The following is a 23,815-nucleotide window of genomic DNA, read 5'->3' as shown; positions in this document are numbered from 1 at the left end:
CCATCATCATTGCAAATAAGAAAGGGCTAACAGCTGATCCCTGATGTCATCCCACCTCCACCTTAAATGCATCCATCACTCCTGCCGCAGACCTTACCACTATCACACCACCCTTGTACATATCATGTACCAGTCTAACATATATCTCTGCCACTCATGACTTCCACATACAATACCACAACTCCCCTTTAGGCACCCTGTCATATGTTTTCTCTACATCCAGACAAACACAAAGCAACTCCTGACCTTCTCTGTACTACTCCATCGACACTCTCAGAGCAAACATTGCATCTGTAGTGCTCTTACCTGGCATGAAAACATACAGCTGACCACTACTCAGCACCACCCTGCTTATCCTAGCTTCCACTACTCTTTCTCAAGACTTCATGCTGTGAGTGATTAATGTTATCCCTCTGTGGTTACTACAGCTCTTCACATCAACCTTATTCTTAAAACGGTACACAAACACTTTCTGTCCACTCCACATGCAACCTCTCACTTTCCAAGATATCATTAAACAATCTGGTGAAAAACACCGCTGTCATTTCCTCTAAACACCTCCATGCTACCACAGGTATTTCATGTGGACCAACAGGCTTTCCAGTATTCATCCTCTTCATAGCTATTCTTACTTCCTCCTTTGTAAGCAGTTGCACTTCGTGATTCACCATACCCAACTCATCCAACCATCTCTCTCTCATTCTCTTCATTAATCAGCCTCTCAAAGTACTCTGTCCATCTGCTCAACACACTCTGCTCACTTGTGAGTACGTTTCCCTCATTATCCTTTATCACCCTTATCTGCTGCACATCTTTCCTAGCTCAGTCCCCCTGTCTTGTCAACCAGTACATGTCCTTTCATCCCTCCTTAGTATCCAACCTGTCATACAAGTCTTCATATGCCTCATCCTTAGCCTTTGCCACCACTCTCTTTGCCATGCACCTCATCTCCTTATACTCCTGTCTACTTTCCTTATGTCTCCAACAATCCCATTTCTTCATCCCCAACCTCTTTCTCTGTATACTGTCCTGTACTTCCTCAGTCCACCACCGGGTGTCCTTGTACTCCTTCCTCCATCCACATGTCACATCAAGCACCTTTCTAGCCATCTCTCTTACTAGCTCTTACCCAGATATTTGTTAAATCTTCACTGCCACCCAGTGCCTGTCTTAACGCTTCCCTGAACTCCACCTCACAATCACCCTATTCCACTTCCCACCATTTGATCCTTGGTGCTGCCCTCACACACCTCCTGTTCTTGATCATCAACTTTATCTTACAGGCTAACAGTCTCTGCTGCCTAATTACACTTTCCCCTGTCACCACTTTACAGTCTTCAATCTCCTTCAAACTGGCCCTCCTACATTGGATATATTCCACCTGTGTGCATCTCCCTCCACTCTTGCATGTCACCTTATGCTCCTCTCTTTTGTTATAGTATGTATTCACCACAGCCATGTCCATTCTTTTTGCATAATCCACTACCATCTCACCATCTGCATTCCTTTGCTTAACACCATACATAGCCATCCCTTACTCATCCCCTCTGTTCCCTTCACCAACATGGCCATTGAAATCTGCTGCAATCACCAATCTCTCACCCTTGGGTACAGTCATCACCACATCATCCAACTGACTTCACATTACTCTTTCTCATCCATCACACAAGCAACTTGTGTAACATATGCACTGACAACATTCATCATTACACCATCAATTTCCAGATTCATAAACATCACTCTATCAGACACTCATGTCATCCTCCAAAAACACCCTTGGCATACTATTCCTTCAGGAAAAACCCTACACCATTTCCCCTCCCATCCACACCCTAATAGCACAATTGTGACCTGCCTCCGATACACCTAGCCGTATTCCTCTTCCATCTGGTCTCTGGCACACACAATATATCCACCTTCCTCTGGCCATCATATCAGCTAGCTATGTCCCTATACCAGTCATACTGCCAACATTAAAAGTTCTTATTATCACTATCACACTCCTAGCCTTTCTCCTGTCTTCCTGCCATATGAGAGTTGGACATCCTCCAGGGTATGTCTGTCAGTACAAAGGCTATTGTGTTATTGAATGACTCAAGTGTGTTACAGCAATATTAAGACAGTGTCACTAATTTTGTCCCATTGCCCCCATGTGTGTGTGGCATCCTACAGATGTCCTGCTCTAACGGGTTTAGAGGGATGACTAGGCAGCAAGAGTGTGAATACAATGTGCCATACTGACATAGAACAGAAATGTATATCAGGTATTACATGTGCACATGTCAGTATGAGTAGGAGTATCTGGCCACCTCATAACAACAGACATGGGATGCAGAATGTCAGTAAAATAAGCTGGACATGTTGTACATGTGTGTAATCTTAGTTACTGTGCATCCAGCAGAGTGACATTGCTACAGCTACTGGTTGTTGCATTGCCCTAACACAGCCATGGGTACAACAATAAGCATGATTATCTATTTGAAATTGGAGAGGTGTCCAACTGTGTTATGACTGTGTGCCCATGCCTACTACAAACAGCTATATGAACACCAACATAGCTGTATGGGCTCAGCAATACCATACTTTTAAAACCTGTCTTCACCAAAGTAGAGTAAACTCCTTTGCTGGACAGCAGTAATACACAAACCATAGACTTGGTCCCTATACTGGTTGTACAGGGCAAATTAGGAGCTGGCACCAACTTGGCATCAAGTCAGCCTTTGTCTGATCAAGCATATAAGGTCACAGGTGGAGTACTCTAAGGCTAGCTATGAGTACAAATTGGACACATCCACCAAGGCCAATCAGAACGCCATCTTCACATATGTCTGCAGTCTCAGAGACAACAAACCAACCCACTTTGTAATGGTGGCCAATCAGACCACATACGCACACAACACAGCTATAGCCAACCTGCTGCAGATAGGCTTAGGGCAAACATCACCCCCTGACTCAACATCACTATAGGTGGATATGCACAGCACCTACACTCATCCCCTCATCACCAGTGAGCAGGTACATATTGCCTACTGAAAGACAACAAACGTAAGTATCCATGGGACCTGATAACATCCCTGTCCACATCCTATATGAACTCAGGCATGTGCTCCCAGCTCCATTACACACTGTAGTCAAACCAAGCCTTGGCCCATCCAAACCCCATCCGCATGGAAGATGGCCAATGTCATCCCTCTACACAGACATGAATGAGGAGTAATGGATTATGAAATGAACTAGCCCTCATTGGGGGGAATATGACACATCAGGACCAGCAGTGCACTGCAAGCAGATATAGTGCTGATAGATTACAGGGGTATATTGTGATTGTGAGTGGTGGCTACTGGTATTCAATGTAGCTGTGCAGGTTCTGTACATACTGTTGCCAAATGTATGAGGTCCTCTGACATGTTTTCCTTTTTATGCCTTCCAGGTGCAATGTCGCATCAGCAAAGGTCTACTTTCTCAATGTCTGAGACAAGTATAATCATAAAAGCCATACTACTGAATCATGCCATAAAGTTTGGCTGGAGCCAGCAACATCTGCAAGAGTGGACCGGCCTGTGGGACAACCTTGTCTACAGGGTAAATGATGTTGGTCTGCATGCACGTACATACGAGCAGATCCAGCATTGTGCAAATGACCTCATTCAACATGCCCAGCAAAGGGCTGCTCCAGTGGCCAGGGAATGCACAGCCACAGTGGGGGCCCAGCCATGCAGCCACCACTGACACCCACCAAGGAGCTCCTCAGAAACCTTTGGGCACCCATCCCAGTACAACATCAGGGTACTGACCACCCACATGCTGGAGGTGGGTGGCACCCAGACAATGGACAAGGAGTGTGCAGGTTAGGTCCCAGTGGAGATTACTAGACTAGTGTAGCAAACAGAGTATTTATGTGCATGTGTCAGGTCAGTTTTGGATGGGGTTTTGTAATGCACAGAAGTGCACATCTATGGTGAAGGACAGCAAATTGTGTAGTATTGTAAATATCCAGACATGCTGCATCCATCCTGAATCAATGCCACACGTAAGTCTGCTGACAATACTTCTCTCCCACAATTACCTAGATCCATCTGGTCTGCATGTGGGATGGAAGCCTGAAGCTGGTGAGTATGGAATTATTCTGTTGCGGTTTGCCAATACCCCAAGTATGTAAAGGGCATGTAATGTACCATGCACAAAACTGTCACTCATAGCCATATTGCTTTATGTGCAAGTTCACTTGTGGTGGGGTTAACTGCATTGCAACACAATGGTCACCACAGGGGCCTAGCTGAATAGAATGTAACATCCCTGTAGCATACCTCACAACCTGTCAGTGGAAGACCTCTGGACAGAGACCAAAAAAATGGGGGGACAAACGGCCTAAGTTAGGGACATGTGAAACATTACTCTCATACAATGGATTTAAACAGTGTACACACCCCGTTAAGATAATATAAAAAAATGGTGCTATAAGTGCTCACACCAAACCAAGAAAAATAAAAGAGCACAGCGTTGCGAGTCCGCAATCCTTGTTTAATGTTAAAAAATAATAAAACAAACAGGTTAAGCGCTTTCATCAATTAGTATGACTTCTTCAGAACAAACTGCCATTGTGAATTTTACATTTAAATACAAGTTGCTGGTCTGCCATTGGTTCTGAACAAACCAATTCCATGAGCATATTACTATAATGCCAATTCTCAAAGAAAAGGCAAATCAAATCTAGTAATGTTAACAATGTTTGCTATAACTAAGTGCTTTTGTGGCAGTATTCTTGTACTCTTTTATGTTTATGTTATATGGATATGGTCATTTCTGATGAAATTATCTATTTTATTGAACCTAACTCCTGCTTGTATACTTTAGTATGTTCCTTTCCCATAAATGAGCTTGTAGTCACAGTGGTGGGAATTCTGAACAGTTCCAGATAACACCCACTTCTTGCCCAAATCCATCAGGTGTCTGCAAGAACGCTGAGGGAGGGGTGTCAGCCTTCAGTATGACAAAGACCTGAAGCATACATCCAAAATCTACCTAAGAAAGGCTCCACATGAACACACCGGATAGAAAAAACCCAGTGTGATCTGATGAGGGCTATGCACATGAGCTGCCCTTGCAATCTGACAGAGTTGGGTAACCTTTGTGTGGACGAGTGGCCAAATAATGCCAGGTCAAGATGTGCCATGCTGATAGACATCTTCACAAGAAGAGTGAATGCTGTAAGTCACTTACAAAGTGCTTTAACAAAGTATCATTTTAAGGGTGCGCACACTTACGCAACCACCATATTGTACATATTGCAGTCATTATATTATACGCATAACACATTTGTTTGTTTATCGATTGGATTGCAAGGGTCATATGTCACATGAAAGGTGGGTAACATATTTGAATGCATTATTGCAGTTTCATCTCATATATTACAAGAACATGGCATATTAAAAGGGTTGTGTACAATTATCATATCCACTGTAAGCTCAGAAGGTTGGTGGTGTAACAGGAATTGTGTAGGTTTGACACTCAAATGTATGTCATTAATCAGTGATGTCACTCCTCAGATCATCCCAGTTATGTATCATAGAAACAGAGGGGTTATGAGAAACAGAGCAAACATATGAGCCAGATGGTCTGCCATCAAAAGCATGACAGGAACATGCTCGACAGCCACCTCCTCGACCATGGTAGGAGAGACTGTTGGAATGTCGACATTCATTTGTACATCCATTTAGAAGGTCGTACATGGGCAGGGAGTTTATTTATTTATTTATTTATTTTACATTTGTTTATTTTACATTTGTTAACTGGGAAAGTCCAACTGAATACATATCCATTTTCAGTGGAGGCCCAGGGAGAAAAGCTCCACATTGAAATTAAGTCAAGTTGTGGTTACAGAGAAATCTAAAAACATTTAACAAAATCAGTGACAAATTATAGTCAAGGTTACATTTATATAAAAACAAAACATTGTTGGTTAATGGAATAAGTGTACAGAGATAATCACATATCAAAAGTGTGTATAAAAAGTTACAGCATGTATGTCAATGAGAGAGTTCCACCTTAAGGTTGACAGAATTTGTTGACGTTGCTGCGTCGATCATTCAACCTACTTCATATTCATGAGTCGACATTATTTGTTGCGGAAATCACCGTTCGTGGACGTGATTTTCATCCTTTTGATAGTAAACCTGAGCCAGACATCTATGCATCCTTTGAGGATCTGTACAGTTGTGAGGTATGTTCTGTAGTACTTGCCACAGTGCTACACAGGTGAACAGCAATAATGTGTACATGGGTGCAGTCTGTGCTGGGGAAGGGGCATCACTTACTAACACTAATCACGTATCCCAGAGCTCTATATTGTTAGTTACATGTAGTAAAATTGGCTGCAATGCATGATGTTGAGGGCTGTGTGTCATGCATGTCACCATTTGGGTAATGTGTCGTCTGTGTAATAGATCTGTGCCACCTCACCTGTAAGTGCACGTGTTTGTGTGTGTGTGTGTGTGTGTGTGTGTGTGTGTGTGTGTGTGTGTGTGTGTGTGTGTGCGCGCGCCAGCCAACCTCAAAATGCAGGCATTAATGTACATATGTTGTCTTCCCCTCACAGTTGGCAGTGGGGTTCAGGGTCCCTCCCACATGGAAACTGATGTCATTATCTCTGCAGACTCTGACAATAATGATAGTAATAGTGAGGTACAGGTGGGGTTGTCAGGGGCTGAATCTGTGTCATTGGTTGGCATCCCACTCTTGTCCACACCATCCCCGTACACAGTGATAATGCCCACACATACCCTGTCACCAGTGTCCACAGATGATGGACAGCTGACATGTGGTGGCATTGAACAGGCTAGTGTGGTGATTATGGCAGGTGTGAGTGTAGACACTGGCCATAGCCAGTGTGCAGGTGAGGTATCACACAGGTGGATGGACAGGGGTGCTTATAGGAGGACTGCTGCTCATCAAGCTGCTGTCGCAAGTGCAACAGCAAGAGTCACCAGATGCATGTTTGGGCTGTCATGGATGCACAGGCATATAGTGAATGCCACACCAGACAAAAACTCAGGGGTGGATGCAACTCTTCCTGATTTATATGGTGACATACATTACCTTGTTGAGGCCACACATCAAAATACTGAGGTCATGAACAGACGGTGGGGTGAGACCTTGGCAATCCTCGACTGTGGCATGTCTGTGCTATAGAATATGGTGGGAGATGAGCATCAGACACCTGGATGTAGGTCAGCACCAACAACAGCTGAGAGTCTACGGGGCCATGCACCTTCACACTCCTGTAGTGGCAGTGACACCAGCACTACCGAAGGGGGTTGCTTTCCATATCACACTGGAGCAGGCCATGGGCACGTGGTCCTGTCCGGTCTCATCAAGAGCACGGATCCAACAGACAGCAATCACCATCAGGAAGCAGTACTTCATCTGGCCTTGGGCCTGGTGGTGCCAGTGATACCCCTGGGAGGACCAGTTCCCATGTCCATGGCCAGAGATGGTGAATTGGACCCCCTGCCATGTACAATCCACAGCTGCCCAATGTACCTCTGTGTAGGGCAGCCACATGGTGTGATTGTGTGCATACATACCCACACACATCTGTATCACAAGCAGGTCACCTCCAGACACACACAGCACCTCTGCACAGCACATCTATTGGATACCCTTCCAAACACACATGCACAATGACAACCATATGGATCAGCCTAGGCCTCTGGGAAACCCACACCACACCCTGTGCATATGACGATACCTGTTCCACATCCCTGTCATCCATACCATCGATGCAGGGACATGCTAATATGGGACTGATGCACAGGGTGAATATAGTACAGTGTAGCTATGTAATACTGTGTAAGGTGCTGTCTGCTTGCATTTGTTATGGGTACACATACAGGTGTATGTACCTTATTAGAGAGGATGCATGATTGCTATTAGTACCACTGACTGAAAGTAGTCTGGCATGCTGTATTCTGTTTGTGTTCCAGGCGTCTGTGTGTCTGCAGCCTGTGGCCCGACAGACATTCTGAAGAGGGAGTATAGCACAGTGGGAATACAGTGACCATGTCATAGGCAAGGTACAACTTTATATGTACATGTACCAGGTGTGTATTCATGCAACAGTGTGTGAGGGACTCTGTTGTCAGACAGTGTGACCTTGCATACATACCCCTTGTCACAGACAGGTAGCCTTCAGACATGTCAGCTCAGTGTTGTGTAGTACCACAGGCTCATACATGCAGAGCAAGTTACTGCAGTACAGTCAGCAGGTCCCTCACAAGCATAGCCACTACATTAACTGCAACAGATTCACCTGGCAACACCTGTTGGCCCTACCATTTATTTCCCATACACTCAACCCTGATGCAGTTGATGAGGGCATGCATGATACTGTATATTGCAGGTTTGTGGTTTGTATTCCTGAGTTCACCAGATGGAACAGGGAGACAAAATGGTATATCCATTGCCTACACACAGTAAGGACTGACACAGGGGATGTGCACACAGTAACATAAACACGGTTGGCAATAGACAGATTAGTAAACCTACATTTCCATGCTGATGTACTGTACTACTACATACACATGACATGCCCCACATAGATTATATGTGTCGGACATTACACACTACCTCTTATAACACGTAATGTTCTGAAAGTCTTCATGGATGGTGAGATAACCCACCAGAAATAGGATGTGGAGTTATGTATTGCATCTACAGGCCTGGACAAGTGATAGTGTAGCAGATGTTGTATCAGCATGGTTTTTCATTCAGGTATGATGCCTGATGCTGGCATGTGTGTCGCTACACTCACTGTGGCTGATTTGACAGAAATACCACATACATGTGCATTGTTAAGGGACAGAGACCACATATAGGCTGCAAACATCTGGATATTCCATAGACATTTGTACAGAGGACTAGTATGGCCTGCATAATGGTTTAACATGCTGCATGTGAGGCAGATGCCGTTACCATGCTATATAAAGTAATGCCTTCAGGAGGTGGTAAACAGGCATGGATGGTACACAAATCAAAATGGTATCAGCCAAACAGGCTATGATCATCACACACACACACACACACACACACACACACACACACACACACACACACACACACACAGTTGCCAGTATGGAGATTAGACCCCTACCAATCTAGTCATTTTTACTATAGTGTTACACAGTTATCAGACGTGCCACAGAACTTACATGATTTCACCTAGTCCCAAGGTACTTCTAAGGTGAATAACATCAGCAGGCCTAGTAAAGTAGGGTGATGGGAAGTTTACAGGGTGGTACACAACTCAAAATGGTATAACCCACACAGTATATGATTGTCACACAAACACAAACAGTTGCTGGTATTGAGAGTAGAACCTCTACCTTTCTAGTTATTTCTACTATAGTGTTACGCAATTATCAGATACAACACAGAGCTTATATGATTTCATTCAGTTCCAAGGTACTTCTAAGGTGAATGACATCAGCAGGCTTAGTAAAGTAGGGTGATGGGAAGTTTACAGGGTGGTACATAACTCAAAATGGTATAACCCACACAGTATATGGTTCTCACACAAACAGTTACCATTATTGAGATTAGAACCCCTACCTATCTAGTTATTTCTATTATAGTATTACACAGTTATCAGACGTACCACAGAGCTTACATGATTTCAACTAGTCCCAACATACTTCTAAAATGAATGACATCTGCAGGCCTAGTGAAGTAGGGTGATGAGAAGTTTACAGGGTGGTACACAACTCAAAATGGTATAACATACACACACATATACACACACACACATACACGCACACACACACACACACACACACACACACACACACACACACACACACACACACACACACACACACACACACACACACACATATACACACAGAACCTCTGCCAATCTAGTCATTTGTACTATAGTGTTACACAGTTATCGCATGCACTACAGAGCTTACAGGGCTGACAACTGGCCAAAGGTGCTGATAACTGCACAGCTGAGGTAAACTGTTACAGGTGCCAGAAAGTCTGCCTTTAGTTTTTCATTTAGATCTTGCCAGTTCTTTCTATCTTGCACTTGAAATAGCCTAATAGCTTTGCACTTCAACAGGTTTTTTATCAGTTATTCTAGCGCACCTGAGAGCCATCAACAGTAGTCATTCCCCACAAAATTAGATCCAGTACTTAGTAGTTATTACCATCCCTCCTGGCATGATTAAAGTGCAGTTCTCTGTGCTTTTGGCTATTAACCTGGTGCACGTGGGCATTCTGAGGCACTGTTGCAACTGCCTCATGTACACAGACAACCCTCTCCACTAAACTCTCAACACTCAGAGTTGTGAGAGATTCTCCTATATCACCAAATTGGAAGACATGCACTCTCAAGCAAAGACTGGACTAGCTTTTCAAGAGGAGAAGGGTCAAAACCTGCAACACACCACATGGAACACAAACCCTCCAGAACACCCACTATCACAGCTCTGACATACAAACAATAACCAAACACCCACCTTCACAGAGGCAATTATAGGTTCATAGCTTCATAGGTTGGTACTGGGCTATCTGCCCGAAGGCATATATTAGCCTAGCCATGTTGTGCGGTATTCACCGCCCCTTTAGTAGTTCCCTAGACCCTTGTAGTAGCAGCTAGTACCCTTGGCCCCTATCTAGTAGTGCTGTTGGTGTGATCCCCGGTGTGAAATTTCTGTTACCCATCCACTCATCAAGGTTCCTCTTGAAGAGTGATAGTGAGGGCTCTGCCTTATGTAGATTGGGACCCTGTTCCATAGTAAGGGAAGTCTCTGCAAAGGGAATCTATCCCTCCAGCATGTTCTATTAATTGTTGTGTTGAGGTTTATATCCCTAGAGCATGTAGCTCAAATAGATTTGGTTTTGCTAAGATGGAGCATGTTCAACAATTCTGGGTTGGACATTTAATAGACATTTACCCAAACAGCGGAGACCACCAAGACAGACACCCACTCGACCACCACAACACAATCCCACAAACCATAGGACACATATCTCACCTACACATTGTGCCCCTCAACCTAAGCCACTAAGGCTAACCACCTTGCCTGATCCAGTAATCATAGGTGACTCAATAGTGAGGCACACAGATGTCCCACTCACTAGGTTGAACATGGAGGAGGTAACAGTCTGCTGTCTATCAGGTGCCAGAATCCAACACATGACACACCCAGTCAGGTCACTCCACAACAACAACAAAAAGTATCACTCTGTCATTGTCCATGTGTGTGTGAATGACCTGAGACCCACCTCCATGGACAATATGAAAAGAGACATGGTGGAGCTCTCAGATTATGTGGGCCAGGCAGGTATGACAGTACCCTTGAGCAGTATACTACTGTCACCCAGAATGATACCACAGTATAAACACCAAATGACTGACTTCAACAATTGGCATACGTGTCTGGTGTCACTCTCTTGGGATCCAATATCTGCTTGGAATGACATGATTGACAGACTGTGATGGCTTGCCAGAGATGGCCTGCATCTGTCACCCCCTGAGTTTCCAGGTACTGGCTAAGTGTCTTGCTGCCCATATAGTGCCTTTTTAGGCAGTGTTCCAAATCAAATTACCACCATAACGGCTATACATATATGCAGTCTGAGGGTCATCATGCTCAGTACTAGACATCTACATCTCGAGATGCAGCCACTCAAAGCACTCCTCAAAATGGAGAACATTGACATTTGTGCTGTAACAGAGACCTGGTATACAGTAGCAGACAGCACCCCTGCCCTATAACTCATTCCATACCTGTCAGTCCCAAAACATGGACCACAGCTGCAAAGGTGGTGGTGTCTCCATATTAATAACAGATATGCACACATCCAGAGTAGTATCCCAGCAGAATGCATCTGAGATACTTCAGGTACAACTGTCATTGGGTAATAGTGCAATCCAGGTCATAGCCTGCTATAGGTCCACATCCATGTCCCTAGACTCTCAATCCACATTCCTCAACACCCTAGAATCTATCAAGGTCCAACCCAACACTCTCATACTAAGAGAATTCATGTATCCCTCCATCAACTGAGAAAGATACTCAAGCACCAATAAACTGGCCCAACGCTTTCCGGAATTCATCAGTTCCAATGCCTTGGAGCAGCTCATTCTGACACCCAGTAGAGGAAGCAACATCCTTGACCTGTGTTGATTACTAACATATGGGACCATTGCTTGACAACAGTAGTCAATCGCTACCTGGTCAGATCCAACATAGAGTAATCACCATGGAAATCCACATCTCACCCACACACCCCGCAAAGGTAATAACCTTGAAAAAGTTATTCAAAGCTGACTTTGGACTCATAAGAAGAGAGGTAGCTAACTTCACAGCACCCATGTCAATGGAAAATACCTGCATGACTGCCGAATCATATACAAATACACTGTACAAACATGTACATCAATGCCAGAACCATGACACTCTCCTCCAAACATTGGAGGCCAATCTGGTGATCCCCTACCATTAATAAACTGTACAACAGAAGGAAGAAACTGTTGCAGAAAAAGGTGGATTTCCAAGAGTGGTAAAACTCCCATATTAGCCTCAACAACAACTTGAGATCCCGCATGAAATCATCTAAAGCCACCTATGATGACAAAATTGCAGCAGACACTGACAACAATGACAAATCCTTTGATAGTTATATCAAGAACCTCCACACCAATACCCAGAAGTGCTCTGAGTTACCTCACAATGCTACCTCCTATACTGAGCCAACAGATATTGCCAACATTCTTGCCAACACATTCAGTGCCAGCTTTATCCCTCTCTCACCCTCTATGAGAACAATCAGAATGCCAGATGAATTCCAGGCATCCAGGATTACTGCCACCCAGATTACACCTGCATTGTCCACGGGCAAGAATACAACTTCCATGGGAATCCAAATTATCCCTGGCTATGTCCTACATGAACTACAAAGATACCTAGCACCACATCTGTGTGCCCTGTTCAGTCACAGTCTCACCTCAGGCTTTGTCCCTCCCAAATGATGCACTGCTACAGTTATCCCTCTCAATAAAGGTGTGGCAAATACAGACTCTGGGAATTATCAGTCCAGTAGCCTGATGAGTCTGATATGTACAGCTATGGAGTGCATCATCAGGGACCTGATCAACAAACATATAGGTAATCTCCTAACTCTGCTCCCTACACAGTTTAGCTTTGTGAAAGGAAGATCATACCTGCTCAACCTGGTTGACTTATTTGAGTCAGTCACCAGGGCTGTGTATGACAATAAAGCACTGCATACAGCCTACATCTATCTGGACAAGGCTCTTGATACCATTTCTCAGTCAGGAATTATGGATGAACCCACCAAACTAGGTATCAATCCCTATATCACTAGGGGAATTGCTAATTGCTTCACAGATAAAAAACACAGTGTGAAAGTAGTGAGCTCCAAGTCAGACTGCCAGCCAGTCATGAGTGGAGTCCCACAGGGATCAGTCCTGGGTACTCTCCTGTTCAGCATCTACTTCTCATGAGTCCAGACCAACACAAAGGAATTCTGGCTGACCAAATTCACAGACAACTGCAAGCTAGGAGCCATCATTAACTCCACAAGTGATAGAGGCATCCTACAGAAAGGCCTCTCTGAGACCACTACTGGTGTGGAAACCATGGCCTGAAGCTTAACACCACAAAATGCATCATCAACCCCTTTGGTAAAATCTCAGTTCCCACTAAGTGCCACATCGATGTAGCCCATTGAAAACTGTAGACATTTTAGGAGATCTGGGGACACAGGTTGACAGAAACCTCTCCTTTAACCACCACATGGCCACTGTGGTCAGGAAATCCTTCTATGTGGCACATCTCATTACCAAGGGTTTTGCATCCAGGAAGAAAGAGGTAATCATCTCTGTGTACTCTTCCCCCATTAGACCAATCATCAAGTATAATGGCCCATTTGGCATGTACTTCAATAGACACCTGCAACAGCTGGAGAGGCCACAGAAGTAGCTCACAATGAGGATCCTAGGCATTAAACACATGTCCTACACAAACAGACTCAAAAGACTCCAGCTATTCTCTGTCTCATGTCACCTATGTAAAAGCGATCTCTGCTTGACTTGCAAAGCCATATCTGACCCAGCTCTTTTACAAATGTAACATCTAAAGACATCCCAATCTCTCTGCACCACACACTGCAGGGACCTCAACCTCATTACCACAATCAATACAGCATACTGGAGGGACAGGTTCCTCAACCAGAGACTGCACATGCCCTGGAATAGATTTCCCATACATGTCAAGCAAAGCCCCTAGATGACCCTGTTCCAGAGAGATCTTGATGAGTGGATGGGTAATAGAAAGTTCACCCCGGGGATCACTTCAGTGGATCTACTTGATGGGGGCACTGGGAACTAACATCGGATGGCACAATGGCAGGGCACTTCTATGGACTAGCCTTGTAATGGTTCCAGGGCCATTAGCCTAGTACACACCTATGAATCTTTAAGGAGAGTGACATTGGCATGACTGATAAAGTATGCCAGTGGGTGGGAAACTTATCAAAATACTTCTTACAAACATACACACTTTCACACACTTATACACCCACACACACATTTGCCAGATCTAAGAGTAGAACCATTGCCTATCTAGTTGTTTGTACTATAATGTTACAGTTATCGCATGTGCTACAGAGCTCACTAGGGTGACAACTGGCCAAAGGTGCTGATAAGTGGAATGACATAAGCATGGCTGATAAAGTATGCCAGAAACATATCAAAATACTTCTCCCTGCAAACATACACACTTAGACACCCACACACATATTCGCCAGATCTGAGAGTAGAACTCTTACTATTTAGCTATTTGTATTATAATGTTGCATAGTTATCACACATGCTACAGAGATTACTGGGCTAACAACTGGTGAAATGTGCTGATAAGGGGAATGACATCAGCAGGATTGATAAAGTAGGGCAGTGGCTGGGTGACTTAACAAAATACTTCTTCTTACAAACATACACACACACACACTCATTTCCCAGATCCAAGATTAGAACCCCTGCCTAGCTAGTGATTTGTATTATTTTGTTACACAGATCTCACATACGTTACAGAGCTTACTTGGCCAAAGGTGCTGATAAGGGGAATGACATCAGCAGGAGTGATAGAGTAGGGCAGTGGGTGGGAGACTTATCAAAATATTTCTTCTTACAAAGATACACCCACCCCATTTGCCAGATCTGAGATTAAACCCCCTGTCTAGCTAGTGATTTGTATTGTAGTATTACACAGATATCACATACACTACAGAGCTTACTGGGCTGACAACTGGCCAAAGGTGCCAATAATGGGAATGACATCAGCAGGACTGATAAGGTGGGGCACTGGGAAGTGCTGTGGGTGGGAATGGCCTAAAATTGTTTCACTTACAAACACCCACCTCTCACTCTTACATTCACAACTGTCACACACACACACACACACACACACACACACACACACACACACACACACACACACACGCACACATACTTGCCAGTACTGAGATTAAAACCCCTGCCTGTCTAGTTATTTGCATTATAGTGTTACACAATAATCGCACATGCTATAGAGCTTATAGAGGTGATCCGTGTCCAGTGGTACTTATAAGGTGATTGAAAGCAGCAGATCATGTGAAGTAGGGCAATGTGAAGTGTACTGAGTGGGAAGAGTCACCTAATACTTTGAACTATGGACACGCACACACATACACACACACACACACACACACACACACACACACACACACACACACACACACACACACACACACACACACACACACACGCAGGTAATGTGATATTATAAACTCAACCTCAGTACTGTTACACAATGGGGCTCACCTTTTCTGCTGGCACGTGCAACTGTTTACAACTGGTATTCCACTGTCCACAGCAGGACATCACTGTATGCCATTCAGGGTATCCATGTGTGCGACTCACTCTCTCTGTGTCCCCCTGTGTCTCTCTCTGTATCACTGTCTGTCTCTCAGTTCCCCACATCTATGTGTGTGTATGCTTGCCATATGTTATCTGTTGCCCATATATATGTGTGTGTTGGTGTGTATCTCATGCAGCAGATGCAGATATGTCACATATAGGCCACCTACAGCTATCTGAGGGCAATCCTGTCTGATGTGTGTGTGTGTGGGGACAGTTGAGGTGTACATAGCTGTCTGTATGCATGGACATATATACACAATACAGTCATATATTCCGATGTGGGTTTCAATATGTCCTGTGATTCTCTAAGTGTAGGAGCATGTCCAGTGTGACCTTGTATAGGTAGGGTGGGACTCTATTCCAGAGACAGGTATACTCCAGTCCAGGGTTTTGTGTGCTACAGCCATAGTTCTCAGGAGTACACTGCACTTTCCTCAGGGTACTTGTTTTGCTTAGCAGACATTTTCTGACATATCTGTAGTTTGAAACTACAATGTATTATGTCATTACCTATGACAGACATCCTCAGATCATCACAGTGTTTTACCAGAGGAATATAAGCTGTATGATGCATAGACCAATATTATGAGGGTAGCTGTGTGTAAATTCTTGCCCAACAACGCCATTTGTGAGGTACGGCTACAGCCAGTGTAGTAATGACACACAGCTGTGTAAACAGTTCAGCAACCTGGTGATATACCGGCTGTGGATCTCCTGCTTGTGTGGTATCTTTTTAACCTGAGATGTCATATCCTTGTATGTGCATACCTCTGGCCTGTACATTTTTTGGCTGGTTGTCCAGGTGTTTGGCTAGAGGTCTCATCCTTTCTACATAAACTTCTGCTTTTCTGGCAAGTTAGTTACATATAATTGAAGTGTGATGTTACAAAATAATACAGACATTGCTGTTTCAGAATACATAACCTTCAGACAATTCCTACTACTGCAAACCCCTCATGTATTTATCAGGCTGTGGATGGTGATTCATTATTGGGGCTAAGCAGAAATTCCATAAGATTAAGATTCCAAGAGCAGAATAAGTTATTTCTTACACTTATTTCATTGAATTGCACTTCTGCAATGCTTATAATTATGCTATACAGTTAATCTACTACATTTTGCACTGTTATAAAACTTTTTTACTGTTTCACTGTATCTTTGTACTGTTTTATACTGTTTTAACTGTATTTCTCATTGCTAGATACTTTTTCATTACTCTGATTGCACGCTTACTGAATTACTAAACTGTAAACTGCTTTTTCATACTGAGACTTGTATTTTCTGTTTGTGAGTGCTATTTCTGTCGTGAGGTTTCTGTGTTCTACTCAGGTTGCATAATCTTGATAGAGGCCTGCTGTTGTCAAGGCCTGGTAGTTTTGTTTGTTGAGTTTCCTGTGTTTCTGGCAGCCCTATTGTTGTCTTGTTCTTATACTTGGTGGCTTTGCAGTTGCCAGCTCATACTGTATATTTGATCTGGCATCTGGGACATTCCTTTTAGTCTAGTGTCATTATTTCATTCTACCTAATAGAGAGAGAACATTTGAGAAGGCCAACCCAGTTAGATTCTTAACCTTGAATTATCTTCTGTTCCAGCTTTCTCCTTTTCCACTTTACTAAAAAAAAAAAAAAAAAAAAATCTAAGCTTGTTTCCCCCCTTTCCTGTAACTAGTCTAGTCCAGATACAGATTTGCTGCATCCAGGACTGTTTGTAAGCTCCTGAGCCTCCCAAGCCTGTCTATGTTGGAGGGAAGCCTGCTAGCTTACTGGTGGGAGTGGTAGGCACTAGGTAACGTATCTACCACATAAGAAGTGGTTTCTGGCCCAGAAATTGTAGTTATTGGCTGTTTGGGCAGTTTTTCCATCTCTCTCAACTTCCTAATTTAAAAGCCTGCATTTGCACTTGTTTCCCCCCCTTTCCTGTAACTAGTCTAGTCCAGATTCATATTTGCTCTATCCAGGACTGTTTGTAAGCTCCTGAGCCCTCCAAGCCTTTCTGTGTTGGTGGGAAGCCTTCTAGCTTATCAGTGGGAGTGGTAAGCACTAGTTAGCCTATCTACCACAAGACGAGTGGTTCCAGGCCCAGAAATTGTAGCTTTTTCCATGTCACTCAACTTTCCGGTTTAAAAGCCTGCGTCTGCGCTTGTTTCCTGCCTTTGCTGTAACTAGTGTAGTCCAGATACAGACTTGCTTTGTCCAGGACTGTTTGTAAGCTTCTGAGTGGTGCCAGAGTCTGCTCTTCAATTTTCCCCTTATATCTACTAGTTCTGTCCTCTCCTGCACTTATATAGCTTATTAGTCTAGCACTTTACCAGACTTCTTGTAGCAATTATTGTAGCACTCAAAAGTGCTACCACTACTAAACGTTCTACAAGGAAACATATCCAGTACTTATTATCAATACCCACCCCTTCAGGCATGTCTAAAGGTCAGTTCCCTGTGCTTTCTCCTATTAACCTGGTGAACTTGCCATCCTAAGGCAATGTAGCAACTGTCTCATGTACACCGACAACCCTCTCTTCTTACCTTCCAACACTCAGACTTGCAAGAGATGCACTTATATATCCAAATTGAGAGCCGCGCACTCTCCAGCCAAGACCGGTATAGCTGGTCAAGAGGAGAAGGTCAACACTTGCACCACACCACATGGAACACATAGCCCTCCAGAGCACACACCAGCACTGCCGTCACATAAAAACACAAACCACACACTCACCTTCACAGAGGCTCTCAATAAAAATCTACCCAAGCAGCAGAGGCCTCCAAGGCAGAAATGCACTTGACCACCACAACACAACACTAATCATGAGACACATAACTCCCCTCTTCAGTGTGCCATTCAACCAAACCCCCTAAGGCAAAACAGCATGCTCAACCCACTAGTCATAGGTGACTCGATAGTGAGGCACACTGATCTCCCACTCCCTAGGTTGAATAAGGAGAAAGTAACAGTCAGCTGCCTGTCAGGTGCCAGGATCCACCACATAATGCACTCACTCAGGTCCCTCAACAACAGGTACAAATATGGCTCTTTCATTGCACATGTGGGTGTGAAAGACCTGAGATGTACCTCTCTGAACTGCATGAAAAGAGACACGAAAGAGCTCTCGGATAATGTAGCCCAGGCGGGTATGACTCTAGCCCTGTGCAGCATCCTACCATCAGCCAGAATGATACCACAGTATAAGCAGAAAATGATTGATTTCAACAATTGGCAAAGTTTCTGGTGTCATTCTAAGGGGATCCAGTATCTGTCTGCCTGGGATGACAGGATTGACAGACCTTGATGCTTTGCCAGAGATGGTCTGAATCTGTCACCCCTGGGCTTCAGGATACTGGCCAAGGCTCTTGGCACCCCTATAGTGCCTTTTTTAGGTGGTGTTCCACAGAACAAATTACCACCATAACAGCTACAAACAAATGCAATCTGATGGGCATGCTGCTCAATGTTAAAAGTCTAAATCTCAAGATGCACTCACTTGAAGCACTCCTTAAAATGGAGAACTTCAACATTTGTGCTGTAATAGAGACCTGTTTCAAGGCAGCAGAAAGCACCCCTACTCTACCAGGCTGTAACTCATTCCACACCTTTCGGCTCCAGAACTTGGACCAAAGCTCCAAAGGTGGTGGTGTTTCCATATTCATAAAGGATACACACACCTCCAGACTGGCAGCCCAGCATAAAGCACCAGGTGCAGCTAACACTGGGTAAGATAGCAATTCAGGTCGTAGCTTGCTATAGGTCCCCAACCATGTCCCAAGACTTGCACTCCAGTTTCCTAAGCACCCTGGAGAATATTAGGGTCCAACCTAACACTCTCTTACTAGGCAACTTAAACTACCCCTAATTTAACTGGGTAAACTCCTCATATACCAATACACTTGCCCAACGTTTCCTGGAGTTCATTAATTACAATGCCCTGGACCACCTCATTCTTACCTCCACTAGAGGTAGCAATATCCTTGACCTGGTCATTACTAACATGGGCGACCATTGCTCTACACCAATAGTCAGCTCCTCCCTGGTTAGATCTGACCGCAAACTAATCACCTTGGAAATCCACCCCCCCCCACACAAAAATAACCACCATGAAAAACTTCTCCAAAGCTAACTTTGGGCTCCTAAAATCAGAGTGGCTAACTTCACGGCACCCATGCAAATAGAGAATAGTTGCAGGACTGCAGAATCATACACCAATGCACTGTATAAACACGTACACAAATGCATGGCTCTCGCCATACCCAATAGAACCAAGATGCTCTCCTCCAAAAAAAAGAAAGCCAGTCTTCTGGTCCCCTGCCATAAAAAAACTCTACAACAGAAGGAGGAAACTGACGTGGAATAAGGTGAAGTCCCAAGACTGAAAAAACTCCATTATCAGCCTCAACAAAAAGTTGAGATACCTCATCAAATCCTCTAAAGCTAACTATAAAAACAGAATTGCAGCAGATAGTAAAGACAACCCCAAGGCCTTCTATAGTTATGTAAAGAATCTCCACGGCAATACCCAGATTTGCTCTGAGCTACTGTACAATGATACCTCCTATACCAAGCCAACAGATATTGCCAGTATACTGGCCGACAGATTCAGTGCCAACTTTACCCCTCTCTCCCTCCAAAGGACCAATCACAATACCAGTAGATTGCCAGGCACCCAGTATTACTGCTGCACAGGTTAAAACAGCACTGTCCTAGGCCAAGAATACAGCTTCTATGGGACCTGACAATATCCCTGGTTGTGTTCTACATGAACTACAGAGTGAACTGGTACCTCACCTGTGTGCCCTGTTCAATCACAGGCTCACCTCAGGCTTTGTCCCTACCGAATGGTGCACTGCTACAGTCATCCCTCTCTACAAAGGAGGAGCGACTACAGACCCTGGGAACTATTACCCCATTAGCCTGACAAGTCTGATATGCAAAACTATGGAATGCATCATCATGGACCTAACAAACAAGGATATAGGGAATCTCCAAACTCTGGATCTCACACAGTTTGGTTTTGTGAAGGGTAGATCTTGCCTGCTCAACTTGGTCAACTTCTTTGAGTCAGCTGTGGATGAAGGCAAGGTGGTTCATACAGCCTACCTTGAGCTGGCCAAGGCTTTTGATACCATTCCCCACTCAAGAATCATAGAAAAACTCACTAAGCTTGGCATCAACCCCTATATCACTAGGTGGGTTGCAAACTGGCTCACAGATAGAACCCACAGTGTGAAAGTAGCTGACTCCAAGTCAAACTGCTGACTAGTCACAAGTGGAGTCCCACAGGGTTCGGTCTTGGGTCCTCTCCTTATCTACTTTTCTGAAGTCCAGGCCAACACAAAGGGACTCTGGTTGACAAAGTTCACAGACAATTGCAAGTTGTGAGCTCTTATTAACTCCCAGAGTGATGTTGACATCCTACAGAATGGCATCACTGAGACCAATGACTGGTGTCAGAACCATGGCCTTAAGTTTAATGCCAAAATTTGTGTCATCATCCCCTTTGGGAAAAACCCAGTTCCCATGAATTACCACATTGACAGCAGTCCACTAAGGACAGAGGGTGTTATAAGAGTTCTGGGAACACAGGTTGACAGCAACCTCTCTTTAGATCACCACAGTGCCACTGTGGTCAGAAAGTACTTCTATGTGGCACATCTCATTACTAAGGGTTTTGCATCCAAGAAGAAAGAGGTCATTGTCTCCCTCTACTCTTCCCTCATTAGGCCAGTCATTGAATACAATGCCTCATTTGGCATGTACCTCACTAGACACCTGCAACAATTGGAGAGGCTGCAAAAGTGCCTCACAAAGAGGATCTTAGGCCTTAAACACTTGTTCTATATGGACAGACTAAAAAAAAACTCCAACTATTCTCTGTCTCATATCGCCTACTTATCTCTGCTTGACTTACAAATCCATGTCAGACCCAGCTCTGTTAGAAATGCTACATCTAAAGAAATTGCAATCTTTCCGCATCACACACTCCAGAGACCTCAACCTCATTACCACAATTAACAGAACATGCTGGAGGGACAAGTCCATAACCCAGAGACTGCCCATGCTATGGAACAGACTTCCCATACATTTCAAGCAGAGAACCTTACTGACCCCCTTCAAGAGAAATCTTGATGAGTGGATGGGAAACAGAAAATTCACCCCAGGGATAACTCCAGTGGATCTACCTGACACAAGCACTGGGAACTAAGGTTGGGTGGCACTATACCAAGGAAATCCTATGGCTAGGCTTGTAAAGGCCTCAGGCCATTAGCCTAGTACACACCTATGAACCTATGAACCTATGAACTTATGAACCCTAACAACTTTCTCAGTATGTAAGGGTGATATTTACAACAAATGCCTATCATTGTGCCTTTGTTCCACTTTTATTTCTTCCCTTGTCCAGACATCTTGCTGTCAGAGGTTGAGTTATGGGTGTGGATACAGAGTGCATTCAACTGTGCAGGCATGTCCATTATTTGTAAAATCAAACATAAGAAAAAGGATTATTGAGAATGACCACTGGCAACTGTACCACAAAGCACCTATATTCACAAAAGTCTTGCTACCTTTGTTACACATCCTTCAAGATGTCACTAATATGTGTAGTATATTCCACATAGCACTGTGACTTCCAGGTATGTCAGTGGCAGAGCAGTGGGTCTCACTGACATGCATAACAGTTTGCACTGCAGCTATCTGAACATGGCCCTGTCAAAGGCAGCACTGTACCTAGGGCAGTACAAGACAACTGCCAGGAGAACATGCTGGCCAGATCCAGACAGTATTAACCACACATACACATAGCTCATTGACCCCTGCATATTGTGGACAGGCAACATGTTTTCATGTGTATTGGTACAGCCCTGCCAGTGTGTGCTATGCTGCTATTTCTACACAAACATATACGTTACTGCATTTGTGTGGGTATATGGGGGGGGGGCACACCTGTCAACTGTATACATTTGCATAGACTGTGTTAATATTTACTTTACATTTTGGATCCATTTACCATACTATTGTGCCCTCTCTTGGGGACAGGAGGAATATCAATAGAGAGCCCAGGTCAGATTGTACTGGCATACATTTGAGTTTCAGATTACTTACCCTTCATAGACTTACTGTGACTGTGGTTCCTGCTGTGCTATCACTGTGTGGTTCTGTAGGGGGTTAATTCAACATTGGCGCCATTTGTGTGCCTTTGCCAGACATTTCTCTGTGGTTTTCTACAGCTGATTTGCTGTGTGGGTGTGAGGGGTTTTTATGGGACTCTCACCCTGATATCCATGCCTGTGACCTATGACTCCCCCCACTTATTGGTCTCCGCATATATACTGCAGTGGGATTTGCCACCTTGGGTACTACTGCATAGTGTGTGGAGGCCAGTTTTGGCCAGACATTTCCTGGTGTCCCACATAGCTGTCAGTTGTGTGCTGCTATCTCAGTAAGCCACCCCATTCCCTTGCATGCATACAGCATTACCGTAGATATGCTAGCAGAAAATACTATTCCATTAATTTATTGTTAAGATGACTGACTTACCTTGTGCTTGCAGCAGTTGTGAGGATGGTGCTTGAGGGTTGCCTCTGCTGGATGCACACAATACACTGCCTATACTTGGTAAGTTACAGGTAATGTGATGTGTGTGTCATCCATTTTATTGTGTGTGTGAGTCAGACAGTCCCTGGGGTCCCTACAGTGTCAGTGTGTGCGCTATGCATTGCCTCTTTGCCAAGGCATGAGCATACTGAGCAGGCTATATAGGAGCAGGCCCAGGGGCGTCCCCCTGTGAGTCCCTCTGTGCCTGTGGGGACCATGGCAGTGGTGGTGGGCTGTGTGGCCCTTCT

Source organism: Protopterus annectens, chromosome 9.part0 (assembly GCF_019279795.1).
Source record: "Protopterus annectens isolate FY-2018-M chromosome 9.part0, PAN1.0, whole genome shotgun sequence".
In the NCBI taxonomy this organism is placed as follows: Eukaryota; Metazoa; Chordata; order Ceratodontiformes; family Protopteridae; genus Protopterus; species Protopterus annectens.
Note: the sequence above shows the minus strand (reverse complement) of the source record.